At 41.1% G+C, this 13,974-nt stretch overlaps 1 protein-coding gene and 1 long non-coding RNA gene across 7 annotated transcripts in view; one reads left to right on the top strand and one right to left on the bottom strand.

Moving 5' to 3' along the window:
- The window catches only part of LOC133514687 (coatomer subunit zeta-1-like), a 118,861-nt gene that overhangs the window by 9,512 nt on the left and 95,375 nt on the right, over window positions 1-13,974 (top strand). The gene's annotated exons all lie outside the window — the stretch shown is intronic.
- On the bottom strand, window positions 449-9,436 carry LOC133514621 (uncharacterized). Its single transcript, XR_009798825.1, has 5 exons — window positions 8,130-9,436; window positions 7,911-8,048; window positions 2,464-2,681; window positions 1,570-1,725; window positions 449-1,469 (listed from the first exon to the last, which is right to left on the bottom strand). It is a non-coding gene; the product is annotated as an uncharacterized LOC133514621 (long non-coding RNA).

Genomic DNA, 13,974 nt, shown 5'->3' with positions numbered 1-13,974 from the left:
CCAGTAGCAGAACAATAAAATCAATTCTAAAGCTGACTGGAAGCCAGTGTAAGGGTTTTTGCATTGGAGATATATCCTCTGACTTTTTTTGTTCTGGTCAGAACTCACACTGTAGCATTCTGAATGAGCTGCAGCTGTTTAATGCTCTTTTTGGGGAGTCAAATCAGAAGACCATTGTAATAGTCAAACTCTACATGAGATAAAACCATGAATGAGCTTTTCCCGGTCTGCTTGACACATACAAGCCTAGTTCTCTATATAGTTAAAGGCAGTTTTTGTAATTGATTTGATAGGACTGTTGACAGTCCCGTCGGAATCTATCAGAACACCAAGGTTTCAGACTTGGTCTTTGCTTTTTCAAAGATAGTGAGTCCAGGTATTTACCAACAGTAATTCTACTTTCTTTATTGCCAAAAAAAACAATTGTTTCAATTTTGTTGTGGTTTTGTTGAAGAAAATTTTGGCTCATTTATCTTGTTTATCGACAATGACACAACACCTCAATTGAACTGCAGTCATCTACATACCTCTGATAGTCAAAATGAAAGTTTTGAAAAATTTCATCCAAGGGTAGTATTTACAGGCTGAAAGGCATTTTTGAGGGATTGCATTAATCTTTTTCATGTCCCACAAAATGTGTATGATGAATGTGTAAAAAAAGCAAATGCATCAAAAAAAAGATCACCGTTGTTTATCTTATACTGTTCCTTAGTAATCAGCAGTCAAATACTGTCGGCTACTTTCAGCCAAATCTGTTTCTAGAGGGAAAAAAAAACAAGAAGACAGCCATTTTGTGAAAGCAAACAGAACAATTACTTTGACACCAGTATTTTTTTCCTTGATGAAAATCTCAACTATCTCAACATCGAACAATGCTGAGAAAGTGCTTTTGACAGAAACATAATTTACAAGTACAATATACCCTCATCCATTCACAGTTCACTGTTCGCAGTCCCGCATACTTGTGGATTTTGCAAAATTTTTAGCCCTTACTGTACTGTATTTTCACAACCCTGAAGTGTACTTGTCTTAAATTTCCTCCTAGATAAATGGGGTGCCTGATAACCCACACCTGATATGCACACCAAGTACCAAAGTCTACATAAATGTTGTTGTGTGATGTCTCCAATGAAGTACAACCAAACACATCACATTAGATTGTTAGCATGCTAACGTGTTTCAGTATGCATGAAAGCTACAAAATGATGTTCCTCAAGAGGCAATTGAAATTTTACATATCTAAACCGAAGCTTACATTCCTCCACACACTGACAGTGCAGGCAAATCATTAATAACTAATAATAATTAATTAATAATTGCTGCTAGGTGTGATTGTGAGTGCGACTGTTGTCGGTTTCCATGTCCCCTGCCATTGGCTGCCAATCAGTTCAGGGTGTATCCTGCCTCCTGCCCGATGATAACTGGAATAGGCTGCAGCACTCCCGTGACCCTCCTTAGGATAAGTGGCTCTGAAAATGGATGGATGGATGTAACCAGTTTATTAAATGAATCATTGATATTTGTGAGGATGCTTATAAATTGATCAAAGCAATCATTTTTGCTCCTCACCGCCCTTCATGATGTCCTTTTGTGACCCCAGCACAGCATGGGTGAGGTCACGTTCAGTTGAGCGGGCAGCAACAGCTGGTTGTTGAACTGTAATTGCGTCGAAGACGCTGGCGATGCTGAAGCAGATGCCAGGAACGGGGGGTGAATTCTCCGTGTCTATGACACCAGTGATGCCATCATTGGGGAAAAAAAAAACAATACTTTGAATTTAATTTGAACATGGACAAGAGTTGATTAAAATGTGTTGAAAATGTGTTTAGTAGAAGAGGGGTAAATTAAGTCATTCTAATACATTTTAATCGTGTGCAACTGATGTACAGGTTCAAATTCAGTAAACTCAAATGACTTTTTTTTCAGTGAGGACACTGGAGGAATCCTACGCATCAGTGACATTACAGAAAATGGGTAAACGAATCCCACAAAATCTAGCATGTGAGTGTGACAATGTGTCCTCTGCTTTGTATTAAAATAGTCGAGTAATCATCCACCCATCCATTCATTATCCAAACCGCTTATCCTCACAAGGGTCACGGGAGAGCCGCCGCCTATCCCAGCTAGCTACGGGCGAAAGGCAGACTCCACCCTGAACTGGTTGCCAGTTAGTTGCATGGCAGATATCAACACAATCACTGAGCGGGAATTCATCCCACACACCAAAATCAGGCATTTATAGCACTACACCATCATTGACTCCTTAGTTGAGTAATCAAACAGGAGTAATTTTTTTTTTTATCCTTTTGATATGCTGATGTAGTTCTCTTTAAATTTAAATAAGAGTTATCACAAATACCACTTACATACACCATTTATGTATGAACCTTTTTCTAATAGGGGTGAGTGTAGGGTACTGCATCAACACATTTGTTGTGAGATCTAAAAACACATGCAAATTACCTTGGGGTAATCAGAATCAGCCATTTGAGAGTCGTGTCACCCATGATTGCAGAGATTCTCTCCTCGAACAGGGGGAAGCCCTCGGCACTGGTTCTTTCCACCGTATTGGCCACACTTTGGGAGTGGGCACCTGTCTTCTGCTTCACATCCACCTTAGTCTGACCACTTCGTTTTTAGTTCACCATGACTGTGCTGTTCTGACCTCTAAGCATTTACAGCTGCAGTGTGCCAAAGAAGATTAAGCATTAAGCAATTTCACATTCTAAAAAAATTTCTCTTCATTACCATGTTCATTTACCTTTTTCCTTATCATGCAGAGATCGGCATCTCATAAACAGGATTCATTGAAATATGATTTGCATATTTAAATGTAGACGTGGAGGGGTTGGCTCTTCCAATGTTCACTCAATTCTACTTAGATTAGGATGTATGAAGGACATGTGGTTTGATTCATGCGTACGCACAGATTCATATGTCTGGATGGTGCGCCCAACATTTTTTGGATTTGAGGGCACGGCATGTTTCAGTAGAAAATCCATGTAAATCTTTGTACATGAGGAACCAGGCCTTTATGACCTTGTGAATGAAATCTAGCAAAGTTTTATACACACCTGGATTTTATTCTTTGTGGGGATGAATTGGATTGTAATTGTCCTTGGAACTAATTCCAATTTGTACAACCTGTGCAGTTTAGAAGCATAACTATTACTAAAAAATATTCTTCTTCCTCTTCTTCTTCAGGCTCGTCTCAATAGGGGCCGCCACACGCCATACTCTTTTTCCATGTAAGCCCATCTCCTGCATCTTCCTCTCTAACACCAACTGCCCTCATGTCTTCCCTCACAACATCCATTAACCTTCTTGGTCTTCCTCTCGCTCTTTTGCCTGACAGCTCCATCCTCAACACCCATCTACCAATATACACACTCTCTCCCCTCTGGACATGTCCAAACCATCAAAGTCTGCTCTCTCGAACCTTGTCTCCAAAACATCCAACTTTTTTTGTCCCTCAATGAGGTCATTTCTAATCATATCCAACCCGCTCACTCCTAGAAAGAACCTCAGCATCTTCATTTCTGCCACCTCCAGCTCTGTTTGTTGTTGTCGCTTCAGTGCCACTGTCTCTAATCCGTAAATCATGGCTAGCCTCATCACTGTTTTATAAACATTGGCCTTCATCAATGCAGAGACTCTTCTGTTACATAACACACCAGACACCTTCTGGCAGCTGTACCAAACTGCTTGGATCCCTTTCTTCACTTCCTTATCACACTCACCTTTGCTCTGGATTGTAGGCTCATCACTATTAAACTCTGCCCTTCATCCTAGCAGAGACTCCTCTGCCCCATAACACACGACACATTCCACCAGTTGTTGACCCCAAGTATTTGAAGTTATCCACCCTTGCCATCTCATCTCCCTGGAGCCTAACTCTTCCCCTTCCACCCATCTCATTCATGCACATACAGTATCTTCTGTTTTACCTAAGCTAATCTCCATTCCTCTCATTTCCAGTGCATATCTCCATCTTTCAAATTTTTCCTCCATTTTATCCTTCCTCCTTTTTTGTCTTCGCCCCACAGTAGCTGAAGTTCCACCGAAGATCTGCAGGTTAATGGTGCCTGGGGGAGACACTGTTAACCTGGGTCACGACCGATCCGATATGGGATTCTTTAGGGGTGCTCAATGTGTCGATCTGGTTGATCGCAAAGCAGTCATCTGTAGATCATGAGAGGCTCGCTGCTTGAAAAGTACATCTTGGAGTTAACAAGTCTAGGCACCCCTGCTTTAGATGAATGCTCATATTCGTTTGGCAAAGTTTTATGCCAGATGGGCTATCTGACGCAACCCTCTGCATTTATCCGAGCTTGAGACCGGCCGAGAGACTGCAGTGGGATGTGCCCCCCAAAGGGCTGTATTGCTAGATGCATAACTTTCTTTCGGCTTCTCCCGTTAGGGTTTGCCACAGCGTGTAATTTCAGACGCACGCTCATATTTGTTTGGCACAGTTTTACGCCGGTTGCCCTTCCTGACGCAACCCCTCTTCCCCAGTGAGAAATGAATGCACGACCCCTGGTTTACCAAACCAATGCTCTAAGCATTGAGCTATGGGGCCCCTACTTGCTAGATGCATAGCTGTAAGTTTAAAAAAAAAAAATAATTACCAGAGACTACTTTTTATTGATGACATTTTGCAATGGTAAAAACAGCAACTTTTCTTTGTCGTAGTCGTAAAAATCGTTCAATTCGGGAATGTTGAGTTCCTGCAAGATGGATGAAGTGGAAAATTGTCGTCAGTAATGGCAATAGATGTTACATTGTGATGTGAAATAGTGGGAATAAATCATGTTTTTATGCAGCAATAATTGAAGGATCGTGTTTGCTTACGCAATGTAGCTAACGAGAGCTCTGTAGGGGTTACCTTTATTTCAATATCATCCACAGGATATCAGGATGAAGCTAGGGTTGCAATCCACTCACTCATCTGACGATTCCATTAACTCCAATTCAAATTCTGGCCGGCAGACGATAAGCTAGTAAGCTGCTCAGAGCGTGTTGCCATATGGCCCGGCATTTTGCAGATATCTGGCTCTTTTGATGGTTGCATTTGGCTTGCACAGCCCTCATAACATATTTTGCGTCATTTCTGTCGCATAGGCAAAGCAAATGCGGCAGTGACAGTTTGTCGTAGTAGGGTAGCCATAGTTTACTGCCAATATGGCGGTCGATGTGCACAGGTGCAGAAGGGTCAAACGCAGATCGTGTCTGAACAACTAATTGTGGAAACACTTTTGACAAAGATCACTTTAAGAAAAAAAGATGAGCACTGCAGTTTTCGGCAAGAATGGACAGAGGACTTCGCCTTGTTGGAGAGAGAAGGTTCTGCTGTGTGTCTAAATTATAATGACAACATTTCAGTTATGAAGTACTCAAATATAAAGTGCCACTTTGACACACGCCATAATACATTTTCATCAAAATATTCTCCGGGGGCACCAGGAAAAAAGTATTTCAAAAGATATTTTCCAGAGTCCAAGTTAGTCAGCAGCAAATCCATGTTAGGACCCAACAAGGTGAATGGGATTCAGATAGCTTTGCCAACGTTTTAGCAATACAAAGAAATGGAAACCTATTTATAGATGGGGAGTATGCCAAAGTATTCCTACTTGTTGCCAATAAACATTTTGACAACTTCGCATGAGACAAGATATTCAGATGAATAAAAAAGATGTGCTTTTGTCAATAAGAACTGTTTCCCATCGAACCATCATGATGGCAAATCAAATTGAATTATATTCACGATTAACTCCTTCTTCATCCCCTTCTTCATTTGAGGGAGGGTTGTTCACTTCAAGCCATAGTTGTCCAGTAAAGGCTACCATTACTAACTGCAGATATCCAAAGAAATAATAACACTAGCAGAGAATGAGTTAATATAGTCAGGCATAGATGCTTGGATTCAAGCAACATGTTTTGGAGATTGTAGGCCGGAAACTGCAGATGGCTCCCAGTTTGGAGTCAATGGTGGGAACAATGGGAATCTGTAATGTCAATTGTTTAAGGGGAATAGACTGTCAGCGAAATTGACAAAAAAAATTATATGTATGGATCAATTAATATTTCAAAAAGTGAACTTAGTTCAAAATTTTAAATTGTGAAATGAGCTAGTTCATTTTTGGAATGGTGAACTCGACTTTGAACGTAATTGCCTAGAAAAATGAACTTTCGCAATGTCTCTTGAAGTGACCACATTAGATCTGAATGTTTAAAAATTAGCTCATCAGTGGGACATCTAAGGATTGATGTTTTGGAGATAAGGTTTGTGAGAGCAGACTTCGATGGTTAGGAGGACACATCCATTGGAGAGATGATGACTACATTAAAGAATGATGATGGAGCAGCCAGCTTTCAGAAGACATGAGGAATATGAGGATGCATCCTTACATGGAAAACTATGTTGCCCTGTGGCAAGCGCGAATGGGACAAGCTATAAGGAAAACGAAAAGAATCAATTTCTCACTGCAGGGCATGATGCCCAGTTTAGATTTTTTGCTTAATCCCTTTTTTTTATATTGTCGTTCACGTTACAAATACAAATGCAACTTCTACTGTGAATGGAATAAGTCTGTAATGTTACACACATACCAGTACCGAACAGGTGTATTTTAGCGTAAAAAACAGCACGGTATGTGTGTTTTTTTTTTTTTTTTTTTTTTTTTTTTTTTTTAACCAATACTAAAATAAATAAATAAAACATGGACATCTGCAGTGCTCAAACCGTGTCCTCAAGCCCAGATCACAAAAAGCTAACCGTCACCCAATGACTGCTGACATGGTAGAAATGCCTTAAAGTGTGAAGAGAGGGTATTTTGTGTGCGTGCGCGCTTCTATGTATGTATGCACGCTCCAAGCTGCTGTGAACGCAGAAACATGATGCACGAAGCATCGTTTGTAACTAGTCACAACTACTCACTCTTAGTGGTCTGCTCATCAGTTTACTCTGAGTGTTAGCACACGTTATCATGTGTTAGCTTTATCCACTGGGACGGGACGTAAACTCAACTTTGCATTCTTGTCCGGAAATTGTGGAGTTGGAGAAGAATAAAAATTCACCTGAATGCAAAAGGGAAAACTCCCTTATTTCCAAGTGGAGCAAAAATGTTCACTGTATGAAAGTCATGGCTCTGAACACAGAAAATAACCAACAGCTGCCACTGATTGGGTACATATGTATTGTTTACCATGGAAGGAATTGAAGGCAGTCATATACAAGAATAGTCTGTACTAAAAGCATTCAGTATATTATGTATAAGTAAAGTATTTGCAAATATCAATAAATTAATGTGGTCATGGTCATTGTTTCTTCAGTGGTGGCATGGTGGGTGATGGGTTAGAACAGGGGTCGGCAACCCACGTCTCCGGAGCCCCATGCAGCTCTTGGATCCTTAAGTTCCGGCACTGCATAGCTTCGGAAAAATAAATAAGTGCCCGCTTGAATTGTATGTTATTCTCCAAAAAATGTCCTCTTATTAAGTCAAAGTTATAAACTTTTAGTTATTTTTTCCAAGCCGTGTGCAATTTCTGTGATCACCACTCGCCTTCAGAGACATTTGACAGCACTTGACGTGCCAGTTGGCAGATTTGACAGCCGGCATGGGCGGATATCCCAGCGACACCAAAACTACACAATATCTGAACAAGGTATTTTATGTGTTTATTTATTTAGTTGGAGTAGTGAATTGTAAGATTATTGTAATCTTGAAATTATATTATTTATATATATATATGTGTATATATGTGTGTATGTGTATGTGTATATATATATGTATATATTTTTTTTTTACTTTCCACATCTTTAAATAAGTGTATTTCTAAATAACAAATGTATGATATAAAAATGAAAAGAAAATTGAAAGAAAGGAACTGCTTTTATAAAGTATACTTACCTTGGAGATGAGATGACTCATTTTGGAAATAGAGGTACCACTGTAATTGGTCGAGGTGGTGGGGATGGGTGAATCAGCAACATTGTATCGGTTCCACAGGCCAGCCCACTGGGGTAATGGCTGATTGTCAGTCCAACCCTGGGCATCAGTAGAGGCAAGATTTAATCACTTACGCAGTCCAAGCAGAACTGATGAAGAAGGAAAAAAAAATGACAATACCATGTCCAGTGTTTGGTCACACAGCTGCTGTGGCAGTGCTCACTGAGATGATTAGATATGATTAGAGAAATCATCACAACGTGTTAACTTAAACACCCCCTTACACACTGGTGCCTTTCCACCTTTCTTAATGCCTTGGATGCTTTCTTGGAAGACTGCAAATCTGCTTGTCATCGACTTTTCACACAGTGCTGACAGTGAGCCGGGCAAACATATTTTAAGTCATAGTTGTAATGATGATAATGAATGGGGCACAAGCTAGTGGAATCTGTAGGCCGGTCCCAAGCCCAAATAATTGCAGAGGGTTGCGTCAGGAAGGGCATCCGGCATAAAATTGTGCCAAATGAACTTGAGTGTTCATCGAAAGAGTACCATACTGGATTGGTCGTGGCCCGTGTTAACAACGCCCGCCCTGGCACCGGTTACCTGCAGGGCATCGGTGGAAATTCACCTACTGTGGGTTGAGGGCAAAGAAGAGGAGGAAAGTGGATTCATTGGCAGAAGAAGAGGAATGCACAGAGCCGACAACTAAGGGTAGGGACTTTGAATGTTGGAACTATGACAGGAAAACCTCAGGAGTTGGTTGCCATAATGATTAGGAGAAAGGTTGATATATTGTGCATCCAAGAGAGCAGGTGGAAAGGTAGGAAGCCTAGATTTTCGAAGCAGGGTTTAAATTATTGTACCATGGAGTAGATGGGAAGATAAATGGAGTCAGGGTTCTTTTAATGGAAAAGCTGGCTAAGACTGTCTTGGAGGTGAAAAGTGTATCAGATCAAGTGGTGAGGCTGAAATGCAGAAATCACAATCTATGATTTTTTTTTTACCAATTTATTTGTGTGATACAGCTGCAAATAAGTATTTGAACACCTGAGAAAACCAATGTTAATATTTGGTAAATTAGCCTTTGTTTGCAATTACAGAGGTCAAATGTTTCATGTAGTTCACCAGGTTTGCACACACTGCAGGAGGGATTTTGGCCCACTAATACACACAAATCTTCTCTAGATCAGACAGGTTTCTGGGCAGTCGCTGAGAAACAGAGTTTCAGCTCCCTCCAAGATTTTCTATTGGGTTTTGGTCTGGAGACTGGCTAGGCGACGCCAGAACCTTGAAAGACCTAGCCACGACACATCTTCAATGCTCTGACTGAGGGAAAGAGGTTGTTCTCCAAAATCTCACAAAACATGGCCGCGGTCATCCACTCCTTAATACAGTGCGGTCGTCCTGTCCCATGTGGAGAAAAACACCCCTAAAGCATTATGCTATGACCCCCATGCTTCACAGTAGGGGTGGTGTTCTTGGGATGGAACTCATCATTCGTCTTCCTCCAAACACGGTTAGGGGAATTATGACCAAAATGTTCCATTTTGGTCTTATCTGACCACAAAACCTTCTACCGTGACTCCTCTGTATCATCCAAATGGTCATAGCCAAACTTAAGATGGGCCTTGACGTGCTGGTTTAAGCAGGGGAACCTTCCGTGCCATGCATGATTTCTAACCATGACATTTTAGTGTATTACAAACGGTCACCTTGGAAACGGTAGTCCAAGCTCTTTTCAGGTCATTGACCAAGTCCTGTCATGTATTCTTTGGCTGATTCTTCACCTTTCTAAGGATCATTGAGACCCCACGAGGTGATATCTTGCATGGGGCTCCATTCTGATTGAAATGGACAGTCATGTTTAGCTTCTTCCATTTTCTAATGATTGCTCCAATCGTGGACCGTTTTTCACCACCTGCTTGGCAGTTTCGCTGTAACCCTTTCCAGCTGTGTGGAGTTGTACAATTTTGTCTCTGGTGTCTTCGGACAGCTCTTTGGTCTTGGCCATGTTCCAAGTTTGAGTCTTACTGATTGTATGGGGTGGACAGGTGTCATTATGCAGCTAACGACCTCACACAGGTGCATCTGATTCAGGATAATACATGGAGTGGAGGCGGACTTTTAAAGGCAGACTAACTGGTCTTTAAGGGTCAGAATTCTAGCTGATAGACAGGTGTTGAAATACTTATTTGCAGCTGCGCCACACAAATAAATCATTGAAAAAATCATACATTGTGATTTCTGGATTTTTCTTTTTAGATTCTCTCACACAGTGGACATGCACCTACGATGAAAATTTCAGACCCCTCCATGATTTCGAAGTGGGAGAAGTTACAATATAGCACGGTGTTCAAATACTTATTTTCTTCACTGTATGACAAGAGTACCAAGAGAGGAACTGTGGTACTGCATGCATAAATCTGGTGTGGCGGAGAAATAGAATAGTACTGAACATGTATGAGGGCAACAGAACAGTGGTGAGGTGTGCTGTAGGTGTGATAGAAGAATTTAAAGTGGAGGAGGGACTATATCAGGGTGTGGCATTATTTGCCTTGAGGATGCTAGAGAAAAGTATAGAGAAGGTCAGAAGGAGCTACATTGTGTCTTTGTGGATCTAAAGAAAGCCTATGACAGAGTACCAAGAGAGGAACTGTGGTACTGCATGCGTAAGTCTGGTGTGGCAGAGAAGCATGTTAAAATAGTACAGGACATGTATGATGGCACCAGAACAATGGTGAGGTGTGCCCTAGGTGTGACAGAAGAATTTAAGGTGGAGGAGGGACTGCATCAGGGATCAGCTCTGAGCCCCTTCCTGTTTGCAGTGGTAATGGATAGGCTGGAATCCCCTTGGACTATGATGTTCGCAGATGATATTGTGATATGCAGTGAAAGCAGGGACCATGCAGAGGAACAATTAGAAAGATGGAGACATGCACTGGAAAGGAGAGGAATGAAGATTAGCCGAAGTAAAACAGAATATATGTGCGTGAATGAGAGAGGTGGAGGGGGAAGAGTGAGGCTACAGGGAGAAGAGATAACGAGAGTGGACGACTTCAAATATTTTGGGTCAACAATCCGGAGCAATGGTGAGTGTGGTAAGGAAGTGAAGAAACTGGTCCAAGCAGGTTGGAACAGCTGGCGGATGGTGTTTGGTGTGTTATGTAACAGAATAGTCTCTGCTAGGATGAAGGACAAAGTTTACAAAACAGTGGTGAGGCCAGAGACAACAGGAGGCAGAGTTGGGGGTGGCAGAAATTAAGATGTTGAGGTTTTCATGAGGAGTGAGCAGGTTGGATAGTATTAGAAATGAACTCATTAGAGGGACGGCCAAAGTTGGATGTTTTGGAGACAAAGTTCAAGAGAGCAGACTTTGATGGTTTGGACATATCGAGAGGCAAGAGAGTCATGGTATTGGTAGACGTGTGCTGAGGATGGAGCTGCCAGAGAAGGGAGCAAGAGGAAGACCAAAGATAACGTTGATGGATGTTATGAGGGAAGACATGAGTGCAGTGCGCGTTAGAGAGGAAGATGCAGGAGAGAGGCTTAGATGGAAAAAGATGACTTCCTGTGGCGACCCCTAACAGGACAAGCTGAAAGAAAAAGAAGTTGTAATGATGATAATAAAACTAATTTTGCAATAATTAATATTTTGTCAAATTAATCTTGCAAAATCTTGTGTAATGGCGAATTGGTTCTGTGTGCACGTGTGTGTGTGCGTGTGTGTGTGCGTGTGAACTACATGTAATAAAAGTATAACTGAAAACGTTTTACCTCGGGATTATTCGCATCATAACTTTACACTGAATTTAGTTCTCAACTTATAAAATTTTAGCATTTTAGCATAGCATTTTAGCAGCATACAGAAAGCAATCACAGCGGTACCTCTACTTACAAAATTAATCCGTTCCGGAAGTCGTTCCGTATTCTGAGTTTTTCGGAAGTAGAAGCGTATTTGCCATGTAAATAGCCTAATCTGTTCCAAGCCCCCTGACCAACAAAAATAACTATTCAAAGTATCTAAGGTAAACAATTAAAAAAAATACATGTTCATTTACCTTTGGCATTGGGCGACAATGTGAAGAGAAAAGTGAGTGACAAGCAGAAGGCATCATGGGGGACAGAGGAGGAAGCAAACTTTGACAGCCAAGAGAAAACATACGTATGAACGTATGCACGCACAAAATTTCCCAAGTTTTTTGGGGTCCATATTGAAAAAAGATGACTAAACTTGCAAAAAACACAAATGGAAAAAGTTGTACTTTTCCAATGTGCGTTAGCTTGTGACACCGCCAGCGTGATTCATTGACAGCCGAGTGTCCAAGAGAGCTGCTCTATCGTGCCACACAGACCAGGTATAGGAAGTACATCATGGGGAAAGATTGACGTCCGTCCTAGCATATGGGATACCAGGAAGTTGCTATGTGATAGTCAATAGGAGAGCAGCTCTATCGCGCCACACAAACTAAGATAGAGGAAGTGCATCATGAGTAAAGATTGACATCATCTTAGCCAATACGATGCCAGGAAAATACGAGAGCAGCTCTATCGCGCCAAACAAAGATACAGGATGTTTACTTTCGGTGGAATTTAGGGAATCCAGCACCTATTTTTTTTTTTTCTTTCGTCTCATGAATTTCCTCCGTAACTCGAGACAATATTTTTTTTGAGGAGGTGTTTTGTAACCTGATTTTTTTTTCATGATAGAGATGTTCGTAAGTAGAGGTACTACAGTATTTTAAGTTCAGTATTTATTTATTTTTTTTTTTTTTTTTGGTACATGAGGTGTGATGTCAGTTTAAAAAAAGGGAAAAAATCTTCATCTTAATGTACTTATCTTGAGCTTCATGCTTGTTCCCCTGAAGTAAACTTGATAGAAGATGGAAATACAGTTGTACATCTGTGAAATTAATCTGTTCCAGAAATCGTTTCATAACTTGAATTTTTTGTAAGTAGAAACTCATTTTATTTGTAAATAGCCTAATCCATTCCAAGATTCCCGACCCCTAACCCCTCACCAGCAAAAAAAAAAAGGATTCATAGTCTACATAATGTACAGAATAATAAAAAATTATGTTCATTTACCTTTGGCATTGAGCAACGATGCAAAGAGAATGATGCATGTCAAACCATCATTGGGGGATGGAGGAGGAGGCACGCACACAACTTAATTCCAATAAAATCAACACATTCCACAAACTATGAATATAGACAAAAATTAACTTTCAATGTTTAGTGAAGTACCAGTTCAAGGATGTTTACCTTTCATCGTTTTTAATTATCTTGCAAAAATGTGTGAGGCAAACATCAGCGATAGCCCAACTAGTTAACACATTTTTCGGATGATTGTTTTTAATTAATTCAGAAATGTCATGGAATTTCGTCAACACTTCACATCCTGGCTGGCAGAATAGTGGCTACCTCCTCCTCTGCGCCTTCCTCACTAAACTGCTCCTGCATTGTCGCGCCTCCAGCTCCTTTAGCTCCTCCATCGAAAGATCCTCGTGGTGCTCCTTTACCAACTCGTCGATGTCCACCTAAGCCTTTCTCAACAAAACGATCTCCTCTACTTCAGGTTCAACCTCCACTTCGATCCTCTCAAAATCCTGTGGAGCTACAGCACTTGCATTTAAGCCTTTTTCATGTGTTTCGACAAGTTTTCGTTTTGTTTTGATGGAGAAAACAACTGTCTTCTTCTCAGACTAGCACTGGCCATAAATTTCTCGGGGGCCATGGTGAAAGAAAAAATTGAATAAATCCGCGAAGACGTTGTACAGTACGCGTGTGCGCTAGCGTATGAAAATCGATTTGATGACAATGATACAGGAAGTTCAGTACGGGTAAAGATTGATGTCCCTCCTGCCAGTGGAGTGATGTAATGCCAGGAAGATGCTATCTGATGGTAGAGGAGCTCTGTTGTTCCACAGAAGCCAAGAAAAAGGAAGTTCATCATGGTGGTTATTGGCATCCCTCCTAGCCAATGTGATGCCAGGAAGGTGCTCCGGCGACAGTCAGTGGGAGA

This window comes from Syngnathoides biaculeatus, chromosome 16 (assembly GCF_019802595.1).
Source record: "Syngnathoides biaculeatus isolate LvHL_M chromosome 16, ASM1980259v1, whole genome shotgun sequence".
NCBI lineage: Eukaryota > Metazoa > Chordata > Actinopteri > Syngnathiformes > Syngnathidae > Syngnathoides > Syngnathoides biaculeatus.
The sequence above is the reverse complement of the archived record's forward strand: the minus strand, read 5'-3'. Positions and strand labels throughout refer to the sequence as shown.